Consider the following 14,807-nt stretch of genomic DNA (forward strand, 5'->3'; position numbering starts at 1 on the left):
TTTCCGATGGGATTCTCAATATAGTCTTCCACCTTATACGAGTCGCTTAAAACTTATTAACCTTCCTACACTTGCCAGTCGCAGGGAAATGCTTGGTATAATTTTTATGGTTAAATTACTGACAGGCTCAATTTCAAGTCCGTCTCTTCTGGCTGATGTAAGCTTTAATGTTCCGTCACGCGTATCAAGACACTTTTGTCCCATATTTCTGAAAGCTTGTAAAACCAATTTTGAATTGCACGACCCACTCCGTTGCTTATGCCAGGATTTTAACTCTCATTCCAGCACGTTTGATATATCAGATCCGCTTTTCAGCATTAAGAAAGCGATACTCTCCTCTCTCAATAGGTGAATTATTGACATAAATACATAAAATCAGCTGATAAATTTAGTTCTGTAGCTGAACAGTTTTAGATCTCGACACTTAAAAAACTCCTGCCTATCGTGACTCGGCACAAAAATTTAAAATATTGGTTCCGTACGTCATGCGGACTGCGCCCCTCGTGCAGATGGGCGGGAATGGAGGGTAAAAACCGTTGGGATATTATTATTATAAAACCTCCTTAAACCTCCCTCGCCCAACACCCATACTATGATGAATATTTTACTTATCTAATTTCAATAATTGAAATTAAATTTGATTTTTTTTAACAGGTGGCAACCCCTTGTATGTAATAAAAAAATAAAACCTTTTCATAACCATTTAGATTGATACCCATATTGTATCTACTAATTAATTCATTTTTTGTTTTAAATTGTAATTAAATTTTTTTAAAGGTGGCAACTCTTTTCGAAAAAGTAAAACCTTATAGCACTTTTACAGCCCGAACCCTTTCATTTGACACCTCATTTTTTAAAGTCGAATGAACGGTGCAGATCTGGTGACCTGGACAAAAAATCTCTTCACTGACCGTCTACCTGGTAATATGATCAAGAAAGAATGAATAAATGAAAAATTATGCGTTATTCAGTATTACTTGAATGATGAATACAAATTTATTCATCATTCGAAAGTGCTTGAATGAAGAATAAAAATTTATTCTTATTTGAAATTACTTGAATGATGAATGAAAATTTATTCATCATTCGAAAGTGCTTGAATGAAGAATACAAATTTATTCGTCATTCAAAAATGTTGAAATGATGAATGAAAACTTATTCTTATTTTTTTTTATTCAATTATTAATTTTCCTGATTACGCCCATCCCTGGTTTAAGGTTATGGTGATTTAACGTTTAGAGCCCTTCCGTACCGGCCGTCCGTATCAACATATGAAATCACGGTGGAGAGAATACAGAGGTGGCGCCGATGACGATACCGCTACTCGGCTCTCAGTGATTTTGACAGAATCAGCTGTTTTGGTGACGTCACAGTAGAGAAGACAGCAGTTTATTTACTTACTTATTGTTGGTAAACATCCTTGTGTGTGTAAAATCAGCAAGTACAGAAATTTCGAGAGTTTTATTAAATACTTTATTTAATTAAATTTATTTTAATAATGAGGTGCGCAGTAAAATCTTGTGCTAGTGATAACAGCACTACCCCGAAGGGTTTCAGTTTTTTTCGTTTTCCTTCTGATGGGGCACTGCTGGAAAAGTGGATCCAGTTCTGCCAGAGGGATGATGAATTCAACCCGAAGACGAATGTTATATGCATGAAGCATTTCACAAGTAATGACTATGAAAATAATGTAGAATTCAATTTGGGTAAAGTATATTTGATTCATATTTTTGTATTCAGTAAAAACGTGCCATTGAATATTCCTCAGGATTCGCTAAGAAACGAATACTCAAGCGCGGTGCTGTGCCAAAAGTTTGTGTTGCCAATCCTGAGCCCACTCAAGAATTGAATAAACAAATTATAAGTGATTTGCTTCAGCAATCCACTTCAAAAGTTAACTAAAGTTATAACAGGTAAAAAGTGTATTTCATTATTACAAGCTTGTGTATTATAGAAGTGTTGAATGTGGAGGAACCTCAAGAGGAACCTCACGGATATGTTGACGCTTCGACATCACCGTCCCGAGAATTTTTTTATTATGACTGCAATTTACAGGAAGTGGAGGAGTTGAAAATAAAAATGTGAGATAAATCGATATAAGAATGTAATGTGAATATATATAAATTATTTTAAACTACATCTAGAGTGGCCCTACAACGCGAAAATGAGCTGCTTCAAAAACAGAATAAAAAGCAGAGCAGCGACCGTGTGGCTTTAAAACGAGAATACGAATCGCAACAGAAAAAAAGTGCTTGGGAAATAGAACAATTGCAGAAACGCCTTTCAATTATGGAAACTGAATGCAGCAATATGGAGGAGAAACTGGCAACAATTTTTACTAAAGGCCAGATACAGAAATTAAATTCTGGATCAAAACGCCCGACCTGGACTGAAAACGACATCGCGCAGTCAGTCACATTGTATGCTGCAAGTCCTAAGGCTTACAGGTTGCTTTATAAGCAAAAATTTCCCCTACCTGGAATTAGAACGCTTCAAAAATGGGCGGAAAAGCTGGAGATGTCAAGAGGCTTTATACAACCGGTATTCCAGATACTCAGAGCCGCTACCCACATGGACACACTGCAAAAGCTATGTGTCCTGAGTTTCGACGAAATGAAAATAAGGCAGACATATTGTTATGATACTTTGTCGGACTCAACACTAGCGCCTGCAAATTACGTACAAGTAGCAATGCTCAGAGGTAAATACCACAACAAACAATTTACTTACTTGGATTTCTAATATACTTATATTCATTAGGACTTATGGCTAAGTGGAAACAGCCCGTGTTCTACGATTTTGATCGCAAAATGGAGGAAGATGTGCTGAAAAACATTTTGCAAACTTCACAAAATTGCGGTTACAATGTTGTAGCGGTTGTATGCGATCTTGGAGGAACCAACAGATCACTTTTTAATGCGCTTAATATAGACGACGACAACCCTTGGTAAGTTATAAAATTTACATCGTCTTGATTTATCTTTTTATCACAATCCGTAAGAGTTTAGGTGAGTTTCTCTAATAAGGTAGCCACCTAAACTTATTTCTTATGTAATGCATTTCTACTTCGCAGGTTTATTTTCGGAGATCGAAAAATTTTCGTTTTTGCGGACGTACCCCATTTGCTAAAATTACTAAGGAATCATTTTCTTGATCAAGGGTTCTTAATCAATGGAAAATCGGTTAAAAAGGAAATTATTTTAGAGCTGTTATCATGCACCTCTACAGGCTTGACAATTACACATAAGATTTCGGCAAGTCATTTGAGCGTGTCAGGACCTCACCGACAAAAGGTAAAAACGGCTGCTAAATTATTTTCACACACGGTAGCGCAAGCAATTACGAGGGCAGCAAGCTTAGGCCACCTTAAAGAGCAGAATTGGAATGAATGCTTCCAATTGTTTAAAGTAGTTAGTATCTTTGACAAAAAAATTAACATAATTATACATCTTATTATTATAATAAATTTCAAACATTTCAGACTAATGATTGGTTTGACGTTTTGAACGTCAGGGTGCCACACGCTGGTTCGAGAAAGCGATGCCATGCTTACGGCCTAGCTCTCGAGGAACAGGACCAAATACTGAACGAGATGACGGATATGATAAAAAGCATGAGGGTGATTGGAAGGAACAGTTTGCTGCCATTCCAGAAAGGTAACACAACTAATATACTTTGTGATACTTTATAATATAATATGTATTCCATATTTGTTGATATGAGTTTATGTTCAAGTATTTACGACTTTTGCTTAATTTACTTTAAGGAATCATTCAGATGAATAGAGCACTGAAAATGTTGTTTGAAGATATAAAAACCCGATTTAATGGGAAATATATTTTAACTTACGGTCTCAACCAGGATGTGCATGAAAATTTTTTTGGAGTGATCCGGTCAAAAGGTGGGCTGCACGATCACCCGGATCAGCAAGAATTTAAATACCGCCTCAGGTTGTATTTACTTGGGCATAATGAAGGCGTCCTATCGCATTCTGCCAATGTCGAGGTAGATGATACACCTGATTTAGAAATAACACTGGCGCCTCTTTCAGGTAAGTATTTAAAATACATTTAAAATAGATAGTTATGTATATACCCAACAAATCACGCAACTATACTTAAAATGCATGCCAATGTATTCGAAGGTATAATATTGAAAAATTTGAAAGTTGCTTCGGAGCCATGGCCGGTGGAGCAGCTTGAATTCGAAGATTTGGAGTACGATGGTTTGGAGCACTTAGCTGGGTATATATGCCACAAATTGCGAGACGACATACCTAGCACCTCAATCAGAAGTAGGGAAGATCCGTCATACTCCTGGGCAACTCACTTAAGTGAGGGGGGTTTATCTATCCCCAGCAGTAGTATGATGGATGTAATGCGTGATCTAGAGTCAGTATTTAAAGCAGTGAATGAAGATAGCTTGCTCATTACAAACGATTTTGTAAAAAAACACATTGAGCAAGCTTCCAATATTCATTGCGACATTAAAGTGAAAAAATTATTTTTCAGGGCAAGAATGTTCTTTAAAATAAGAAAACTAAATAAGGAACTTATTGAAAATGCCCACAATAGAAAAAGAAAATTTAAAAAAATACTGACCTAGACTTAGAAAATAGCATACATTTACAAGTAAGTATAGTTTATTTTTTTTGAAATTAATTGTGATACCTAAAACACTGATACATTTTAGCGAATTCATATAAAATTTATTGAATTTGTATCACTAAGTTTTATTATTTCAGCTGCCATACATACGTTTCATTTTCAAGAGTTTGGTCCTATCGAGATAATCCACTAGATGTTACCAAAAAAGGCCCACGTTTGCATTACAATCGGCAGAACTCCTCAACCAACATCTTCCAAAAATAGGCCCTTTTCAGGGCCGCCAAATTTTTAACAAAGATATGAAAATGGTCTTTACAAAAAGAAACATTTTTAATTTTGTTGCCGAAATTACAGCTATGGTCAAATATTTAGCACTAAAAACATAATCGAACTTTTAAAATTTTTATCTAGAATATTTGAAAAATTAACATTAAAACATTAAAATACTTTTACCTAAAAATAAACTTAAATATAAATATATGTATATCCTACAATCGTTTATTATAACGATATCTTAACTATTGCAATGGTTCGCAATATTCCTTAATAATTAATTTACATGGGAACGCATGACATTCTATAATTGAGTCGTTCAGTGCACAAATTGATAAACTCCACCAAAAAAAGTTGGGAGGTGCGATCAAATAATGTACATTATTTCTTAAAATTCCATTTATATAATAAAATCAAATAAATAATGTTATAAGTATTATGTACTAAGATTTTTCAAAAAGTGGAGTTAATCGATGTGTGCACTGAACGGCTCAATTATTGCACAAACACATACGCAGAAAGGTGTAGGCAAACCGCCTAATTGATGTCCATGCCTTTGTAGCCCAATTCGATGTTGTTCATTTGCAGGAGCTATTAGCATAAAAAAGTTAAAATAGTTTAAATTAAAGTTTTTTTTTTGGATTCTACATATTTATACATACCTTCGATCACTGCTTTAACGTGTATAGCTTTGTGAAGCTCTTCCATGTGTTTTATATCTTCTCCAATATATAAAATGGCAATCAGCGGTTCGGTTAATTTTACCGGAAATTGACGGCCACTTTGACTGCAAGCATACAAAGCCAAAGCTCAAAACCATAGCTTATATTACACCTGAAGCGCCAGTGGGATTGTGGGAACCCAGCAATTAGTAGAACAGTGTGAAATTTGGTACTTGCTCTTATACATACATATGTGGTGATTTGTTTGTTAGGCGCGCCCCTTTCTTTTTTTTTTTTTTCAAAGATTCTGCACTTAAACAAAGATTTCCAGGCTGCAAGGTGTAATATAAATCATAACAGCCTTCGACATAAGTAAATGCCTTGGCTATTTCTGGTTTACTAGCCGATTTGAACGAAACAAACTCTTCATATTCAGAGCTGCATGTTTGACATAGCACTGCGTACATGGAAGCATTAATAAGATCACCATTCAAATTAATATCTGCCTTAGATGTACTAGTACTAAAGCCTGTGGCCCGCAAATCACACTAAACGTGAACATGCTCCTTGCGCAATGTGTGCATTGATTAAAATGGGGTTCCAGTGATTACTTCAAAATCTGAAAATACAACCGATTGTGTTGATGAACTGAAAAAGTGAAACTTATTTATTATAAGCACTGGCTGAGTGCGCAAACTTATTAAATTATACTTACCATAATAGGAGTTCATGTGTAGTGGGTGTTTGATGATATATACGTGGAAAGATCACTTCTACTTCCTCTTAAAGTATTTGAAGTATTTGTTATATAATTTCCTGCATTGGATGCTCGGATGCCGTACTGTGTACAAAGTTATTTTAAAAACATTGGAATCTAGTTGAAGAGAAAAAGTATGCAAATACGTGCATATGTATGCATATTTTGCTACTATTGAATGCCTTTCCGTAATGCTTACCTATGCACAACACCAGACAGGTACTCAACCAGCGTCACTTCCCGTCCAGCTTCATTGCGTTGCGCTACTGAGGCAACCGGGTGAAATTGCTCAGGCAACTGCATATAACGACCGGATTTGATATTCAAGGAGGCATAAACAAGACTTCTCCACCTTGCCGTTCGTTTTATAAACAATAACGCTGAGGAACTCCTCCTCAATCGGTTCAATTTTTATGACATATGCAAACACAATTGTAAACGCTGTTTTTGTCAGAAAATAGTATACCAACCAGGAATATATTCACTGACTCTAATATTTCTGCGTCCATTTTTCATTTCGCCATAAAATATTTGGTTTAATTAAATAAATTTTCTATTTGCTATCAAAAGCCACGCAACTTTCACACTTTCCTCACATTTTCCTAACCTAACATAAAACTTGTTTACAAATATTGGACATTTGGACAGCTTGTTCTCGCCGCTCTCACTTGTCAACTCTACCATGACGTCACGCCAAAATTACTCTCACGAATTCTGCTGCGATCGGCGCAATCTTGTATTCTATCATTCTTGATATGAAATGCTGTTGATGGAGAGAGAAAGAGAGAGAGAGGGAGAAGCAACGACAACGTCACCTTCATGCGGTGGTGAGTTTTCGTTAACACGAGAATCACGAGAAACACGCGAATGCGAATTTTCGGAAAGAGAATGTGAATGCGAATGTGAATGTGAATGTTAGGAATAATATTAAAAAAGCTATAATCAACTTAAGTCATCATTTTTATTACTTAAAAATTTTGTAAATTATTACAACATTGAACGACTGCTGGCGAACATTTGATGGCCAAAAGTCAAGAAGTAACCAAACTGATTTGAAACTTAGTGTTTGGGGGTGTTTGAGGTCGCTGATTTCGAATATATTGTCAGACTTTTTAAATTCAAAATGGCGGATGCAATATGGCGACCTACTTTTACATGAACCAACTAACAAGATCACCCAGCACGGCCAAAACCTTATACATAAGCGGGGTTCCCAAGATCGCTGATTTCGAATCTGATGTAAGATTTTTGGAATTCAAAATGGCGGATCTAATATGGCGACCAAATTTTATAACTTTTTCCTTTTTTGCGTAAACTGATATAAATGGGAAGTTTTCGAGGGTGCTGAATTCGAATCTGATAGCAAATTTTTTAAGTTCAAAATGGTGCATCCAATATGGCTATCAAATTTTATATTTTATTTTTCACCAAAGACTTATATATAAAGAGGTTTTCGAATTCGATGATTTTAAATCATGAGGTCAGATATTTGAAATTGAAAATAGTGGATCCAATATAATTTTATCGGAAAAAATTTTTGTTTAAACTTTTTTTTAGTTTTTGCCATATATTTTTTTCTTATCACAGCTGCTTCAATAAAAGCTGTTTTCCTTAAATATAAGCTTATATTTGTATTTACTTGCAAGGACACTAGCACAACAAGTATATCACTAATAGCATGATACAAAAAAGAAGCTAGTTTCATTACTACTATTTTTTGATTATAAAGCAGATTTTAGACATTTCTCCAGATGTAAACATTAAGCATAGCTTTGCCACATTGAATTTTTTTGTGAGGAGAGATTTTCTTTTAAATATTTGGAATTCAATAAAAGAGTAAAATTTACGTAAAAAAATAGCAAGTTGATGTGTTCGATAATCAAATTTGAACGTTTTTCTCAAGCGTTTAAAAGATCCTTTGAATAATATCGATGCGCAGAGATGAAGAAATAAAATAAAATCCAGTTTTGAAACATTTATAATAACTAATTTTATGAAAAAGCTTTATTTTATTTTATTTTAAACAAAATAAATGTATTTACATAACAAAACTGTTAGATATTTCGTCATTAAAGCATGGTCCGAAACCAGGCTTCGGAGAAGGTTGAATGGTCTCATTTCCCTCACAATTAAAGGAGCCAAAATTCAGAATTCTCCTGAAGTGAAGTATCTAGAAGTAGCTCTGTATACAAAACTATCGTGGAAATCTATCGTGGAACACAAAACTTCTAAAGAATTGGTAGCATTTTGGCAATGTAAACAGGTCTTTGGCAAAACATGGGCTGTCACCATAGGTAATCCTCTGGCTTTATACCTCAGACCCATAATTAGCTATGCGGCAGTGGTATGGTGGAGCAGATTCTCAATCAAGAGCGTGGGAAGTAAGCTTGCAAAACTTCAAACAACTACTGCCGTGTGGCGCAGGGATGAAAAATGGAAATTTCAGATTGTACCTAATATCATAAAATAAATGTATCTAAATGAAACAGATTGTACCTATAAAAATTTACATCATTCATTCGTATTTTTTTTTTATAAATTTTATTTAAAACATGAATTTAAAAGATGGATGTACTTTAAACATGATTAGGTTTTTTTTTTTAACTGATTTAACTGAGCCTATATCTATAGACTATAGTCTAATGGGAATCGGAGAAGCGTTGTTTTGTCTAATTTTGACTACTGAAAAATATTGGCGAAAAAGACAAAAAACACACTTTGCGAAGTATACTTCTTTATCCAGCTTTTTATAAAAAAACAGGAAAAGTCTGCTAATTTATCCGAGCAAGACTAGAGAAAATAATCAAATTGCCGTAAGTAACTTCGAAAGCATTTTAAATATATTTCCAGAAATCAAAAACCGGATATGGGTCAAATAGCTATAGTTCTCATCTAAAGAAAATATGAAATTTGAAGACATCCTAGACACTGGACTGTACGGGCGAATAAAGGCTGGTTTTCATTATGTCATATTTTGACAACAAAATTGGTCGCCATATTTTGACACAGCTTTTTTTCCTATATCCTTTATCGACGATAATATGGGCCAAAAACTTACAAATAGCCGCTTTATTAGCGCATGTACACGCCTGATGGCCTATTCTGATCTAAATCAATCAAAATACCATTTTTTAGTCCCATTTGACAATTTGTTTTCACTCATTTAACCACAAATACTATTGAATTTGACTTAGTATAAGTATAAGTATAAAATAAGAGTTACAATTAATAGAAAAAAATACGAATTTGCGGATAGCTAAGTAAAATGTTAATTTTTCGTAGTGGCTGCTCTAAATTCGATGTAAAATGTTTAGGATAATACATAATATTACTTTTTTAATTTCTTCCTTTTGACCACTTTTCTTTAGAATTGTTTATTCTGCAAAATGAAAGCGGAGCTTCTCCCATGCCTACAAGTAAATATATTAGCACGGTAAAGGAAAAAGAAAAAAATAAATAAACATGCATCTGATCAAAAGATGATTGTACCTAAAATCTAGTGACTGTACCTAATGTACCTTTAAGTCATCAAACGTCGGAAAAAGGTACAATTGTACCTACTTTTTCATCCCTGGTGTGGCGCTGCTCTGGATGCACTGGTGCACTTACCTTCACTCATAAGTAGGGAAGCCTTAAAGGCCACTTGCAGACTAAAAAGAAACGTATGCCGGTATAACACTAAGTGGGGGAGGCGGAAATTGCTAGCGGCAGTGACCTGAGCACTTGTGTGTTTTCAATGCCACAGGATAGTACGCCACCAGTACCTTTGAATGCTGGTTTAATACCAGCACTGAGCCCGGACTCACACATAATCGAATCTTCACTGATGGCTCCAAAACTGATTCTGTGTCAGGATCTGGGGTCTATATCGGAGTTAATGGGGATAAGATTAACTTCTCTCTTGGGAAGTATGCTTCGGCCTTCCAGGCTGAGGTATTTGCAATCCTCAAGGCCATGGACTACGTGGTGGAAAATAGGTGGAGGGGAATGAGTTTACATACATGTCTGCGGTGACAGACAAGCTGCTCTTAAGGCATTGGGCTACCCTCTAACTACTTACTTCCAAACTCTGGGTGCCAGTTCAATCGTCCATAACTATATTATCTTTCATATCATGAAGCACCGAAATTAAAGCCTAACTGGGGCTAACGTTTGTAAAGCACATCCAAATCCTTTTCGGTAATTAGCTTTAGAATAAATGCATTTAATAATAACTAATTTTTGCGGTGGACAACATATTTAGCGGTCTTTTGTTTTAAAGAAAAAGTTGGTTGGTTGCTTTTCAAATATGGCTATGTATGATCGAAGTCAAATTTTCTTTTAATTTTGTAAATAAATAATTTTTTCACAATAAATAAATGATTATTGAGGACTAGGTATGGCAGCACAAAATGTCACAATCTGCTTTATTGTCAGGTAGTTAACATGGCGTCCGAAAAGTGACAATGAAACTACCTTCTTTTTTGTATCATGACTAATAGTAGGCTAGATATAAAGTTGAAAAAATAACGTAACGTACAAGTTTAAACAAAACAATGCAAGAAAGCATTTTTCACCTACGTACTTACATATCATTCTTGCTATTTCCTTTATATAATTGTAATATTCTTCGGATGTGCTCCGTCTAATAATATTTCGCAGAAAAATGTTTAAAACAGCAGTTTTTTGCATCTTTGTTGACTGCTACTTTTCAAACATCGAAAAGCACGGCAAAACAAACGTGTACCCTTTCTAATAAAAAAGCCTATTATTCAAAACATGCAAAAAGGTGCAACATGATTCTCAGCCCACAAACTCTAAATTGAACATATTTATTACCCACAAAGCTTGAAGACCGCCAAATGAAACCAGTTTTTACCTTCCTTTTATTAGCTCGGGATGTAACTATGTAATATTGATGCGCCTAAAAGATGCAGCGATTTCTATTCTCAAGTTACATACCTGAATACCTGATGACAGTACGAATGGCAATTATAATAGGGAGGTTTTAGTTTTTTAAACTATACTTTTATTTATAGCTCTACTTAAAGTGGAATATTATTACCCGAATTAGAGTCCATTTTGAAAATGAGTTTTACTTTATTTAGCAAGCTACTTATATGTTGGTTCTCTTTTTTGGTTATCACACAAATATTCATTTCCATTCTCTTTTTTGAAGTATCTTTCTCATTCGAAGACTTAAACGATTTCGAACTACAAGAATACTGACTACGAAAGAAATAAATTTGTAAACTTTTAGTAGAAATGTCAACTGTAACAGCTGATATCTCAATGGGAAAACTTTTTATGAAAATAATGAGTAGGTATGTACTTTTTTACTCTGGAGAATTAGTTTAGTGAAGGCACAAAAAATACTTTAATACATTAAAAAATGGCATTAGGCCAGCAAATAGCAGCTGCCAGACTATAGTGTAGTATTTTAATTTAGTAGTCAAAGGTAAAAAGGGGCATATCTTTATATATTAAAATGAATTGCCGTTCGTGTTAGTGTCGCATCTTTCAAGAACGGCTCAACGGATTTGCTTCGTTTTTATTTCATTTTGTGTCTTTCTGTCTGTAGTAGGTTTGTAAAGAGAAAATTGGAAAAGTGGTGTTGCCAGATATCTGCAATATCAAAAAAAAAAATTTATTATAAAAAAGCCGCAATAATGCTATTTCACTGAGAACGCATAAAAAAATTAATTCGGAAACAAATTTGGATGGTGTTGCCACCATTTGAAAAAAAGTTTATATATAACAAGTAAGAAAGTCTAAGTTCGGGCGGAGCCGAACATTAAACACCCGGCGGAAATATTAAATATATGTTTTCCACCTTTCCGAAAGCTAGCGCTAGATGGTAAGCCGGGGTGTATCAATTTTGAGTAAATTAGCGTCCTTAAATTTCGAATTATTGAAGTTTCAAGCATTTCTGAAATTTACCGTTATATAAAAAGCGGCCGTAATTTTAGTCCGATTTCAATAATTTTCAACGTTTTGCTTTTATTTGGCAAGCACAATAAAAATACCGAGTTTGGTACAAATTGGTAGAACGGTTACCGATATACATATATGTGATCATAAGTGGGCGGTGCCACGCCCATTTTCCAAAATTTTACCATAAACTTATATCTTGGTAAATAATTGTTGCAAGCATCAATTTTGAATAAATTAGCTTTAATATTTACTGATTTATCGAAGATTTTGTATTTCTCTAAATTACCGTTATATGGGATGTGGGCGTGGTTATTGTCCGATTTTTAAAATTTTCGGCCATTTAGTATGCTGTATCAAGGCCAACAACTGTGCCAAGTTTGGAAGAAATTGGTGCAGCGGTTACCAAGATATACACATGTAACCATAAGTGGGCGTGGCTACGCCCATTTTCCAAAAATTTATAATATTCTTATTTTTCGTCTAAAAATTATTGTAAATATCAATTTTGAGTGAATAATCTTCAGTAGTTACTAAAATATCGCAGTTTTCGTATTTCTGAAAATTACCGTTATATGGGAAGTAGGCGTGGTTATTGAGCGATTTTAAAAATTTTCGGCCATTTGGTATGTTATGCGAAGGCCAACAACTGTGCCAAGTTTGGAAGAAATTGGTGCAGCGGTTACCAAGATATACACATGTAACCATAAGTGGGCGTGGCTACGCCCATTTTCCAAAAATTTATAATATTCTTATTTTTCGTCTAAAAATTATTGTAAATATCAATTTTGAGTGAATAATCTTCAGTAGTTACTAAAATATCGCAGTTTTCGTATTTCTGGAAATTACCGTTATATGGGAAGTGGGCGTGGTTACAGTCCGATTTCGCCCATTTTCAATACCAACCTACCTTGGATTAAGGGAAACCTACATACCAAATTTCGTTGAGATATCTCAATTTTTGCTCGAGTTATCGTGTACACGGACGGACGGACAGACGGACAGACGGACAGACAGACAGACATGGCTTAATCGATTTCTTTTTTCATCCTGATCATTTATGTATACATTTGTCTATATCTATCTCGATTCGTTTTGGCTGTTACAAACAACCGTTATGTGAACAAAATTAATATACCCTTGTGCACAAGTGCGCTCGGGTATAAAAATGGATTGCTTTCATGTGTTATCGCATTACTGAAGAACGGCTCAACGGATTTGCTTCGTTTTTATTACATTTTATTTCTTTCTGTCTGTAGAAGGTTCGTAAGGGGAAAATTGGAAAAATGATAATGCCAGATAAAAAAATTAATTATAAATGAGCCGCAATAATGCTATCTCACTGAAAATGTAAAAAAAAAAAATAATTCAGAAAAAAATTTCAGTAGGGTTGCCACCATTCGAAAAAAATTTATATGGAAAAATGGATTGCTTTCGTGTGTTATCGCATAACTCAAGAACGGCTCAAGGGATTTGCTTGACTTTTATTTCATTTTATGTTTTTCTGTCTGTAAAATGAATGTAAAGAAAAATTTGAAAACCGGTGTTGCCACATATTTCAAATAACAAAAAAAAATTAAATTTACATAAGCCGAAATAATGTACCTTACTGAGAATGAAAATAAAAATTTAATAAAAGAAAAAAATTGAATAGGGTTGCCACCGCTCGAAAAAAAATTTTACATATAAAAGTGAATTGCTGTTCGTTTGTTATCACATAACTCAAAAACGGCTCAACGGATTTGTTTCGTTTTTATTTCATTTTGTTTCTCTCTGTCTGTAAAAAGTTTGTAAAAAAATTTAAAAACCGGTGTTTTCAGAGATCTAAATTATCAAAAAAAATTTAATTGAAATAAGCTTCAATAATGCTATTTCACTGCGAATGAATGAAAACATTTGAAACAGAAAAAAAATTTGTATAGGGTTGCCACCATTCGAATAAAATCGTATGTCACGGTGTTTGTGGTCAACTCCTCCGAAACGGCTTGACCGATTTGTAAAACACTTATTTTGAATATATGAAATCAATCGCATACTCTTGGAGAAAAATTGTAGCTACCGGAGAAGGAGGCGCGGCACTTCCGATACGAAATTAATCGCATACTCATGAAAAAATTGATGTTACTGGAAAAGGGGTGTGGCAACTCTCATACAAATCGACTTTTTCATACTGCATATTTCTGGATGTGTTCATTGTAGTCAAGCACTCTTCTCTACTCAAATAACCCGAATTTTTCATACTGCATATCTCTGGAAGTGTTCATGGTTCAGTACTCGAACATATAAGATCTTTGAAATCTGGTAGGTATGAAATAGCAAAAAAAAACTAATCTTAATGTGAATAATTTTGTCGAAACTTTTTTAGAACTTTCTTTTATTTCTATTTAAATGAAATACTGATGGTTTTAGCGACCTTTCTACTTATAATTTAGTATTTTGCCGGCTCGAGGTCAATTTTTAAAAATTGTTAATGAAAACACAAGTTTTCTTGATGTTTCTTTCCGATATATTTCGATTACGCCGTCTTTAGGGCAACTATTGACAAACATGTAAAACATAAAATATACGTAAATACAAATTCCAAAAACAATAATTAAA

The 14,807-nt window shown here is 34.3% G+C and overlaps 2 long non-coding RNA genes across 2 annotated transcripts in view; both read right to left on the reverse strand.

Annotated features, from left to right (window-relative positions):
• The window catches only part of LOC108361924 (uncharacterized), a 23,030-nt gene extending 11,486 nt beyond the window's left edge, over positions 1 to 11,544 (reverse strand). The window contains exons 1-2 of the long non-coding RNA XR_001847386.1: positions 11,533 to 11,544; positions 10,345 to 10,347 (exon numbers count right to left, since the gene is read on the reverse strand). This is a non-coding gene — a long non-coding RNA (uncharacterized LOC108361924). The remainder of the gene's footprint in view (positions 1 to 10,344; positions 10,348 to 11,532) is intronic.
• LOC108361923 (uncharacterized) lies at positions 6,102 to 6,838 on the reverse strand. The gene is made up of 3 exons (XR_001847385.1): positions 6,499 to 6,838; positions 6,258 to 6,416; positions 6,102 to 6,190 (listed from the first exon to the last, which is right to left on the reverse strand). It is a non-coding gene; the product is annotated as an uncharacterized LOC108361923 (long non-coding RNA).
• Positions 11,545 to 14,807: the final 3,263 nt, after the last annotated feature.

Source organism: Rhagoletis zephyria, unplaced genomic scaffold, assembly GCF_001687245.7.
Source record: "Rhagoletis zephyria isolate East Lansing unplaced genomic scaffold, Rhagoletis_zephyria_1.1 Rzeph_scaffold_00884, whole genome shotgun sequence".
Taxonomy (NCBI): domain Eukaryota; kingdom Metazoa; phylum Arthropoda; class Insecta; order Diptera; family Tephritidae; genus Rhagoletis; species Rhagoletis zephyria.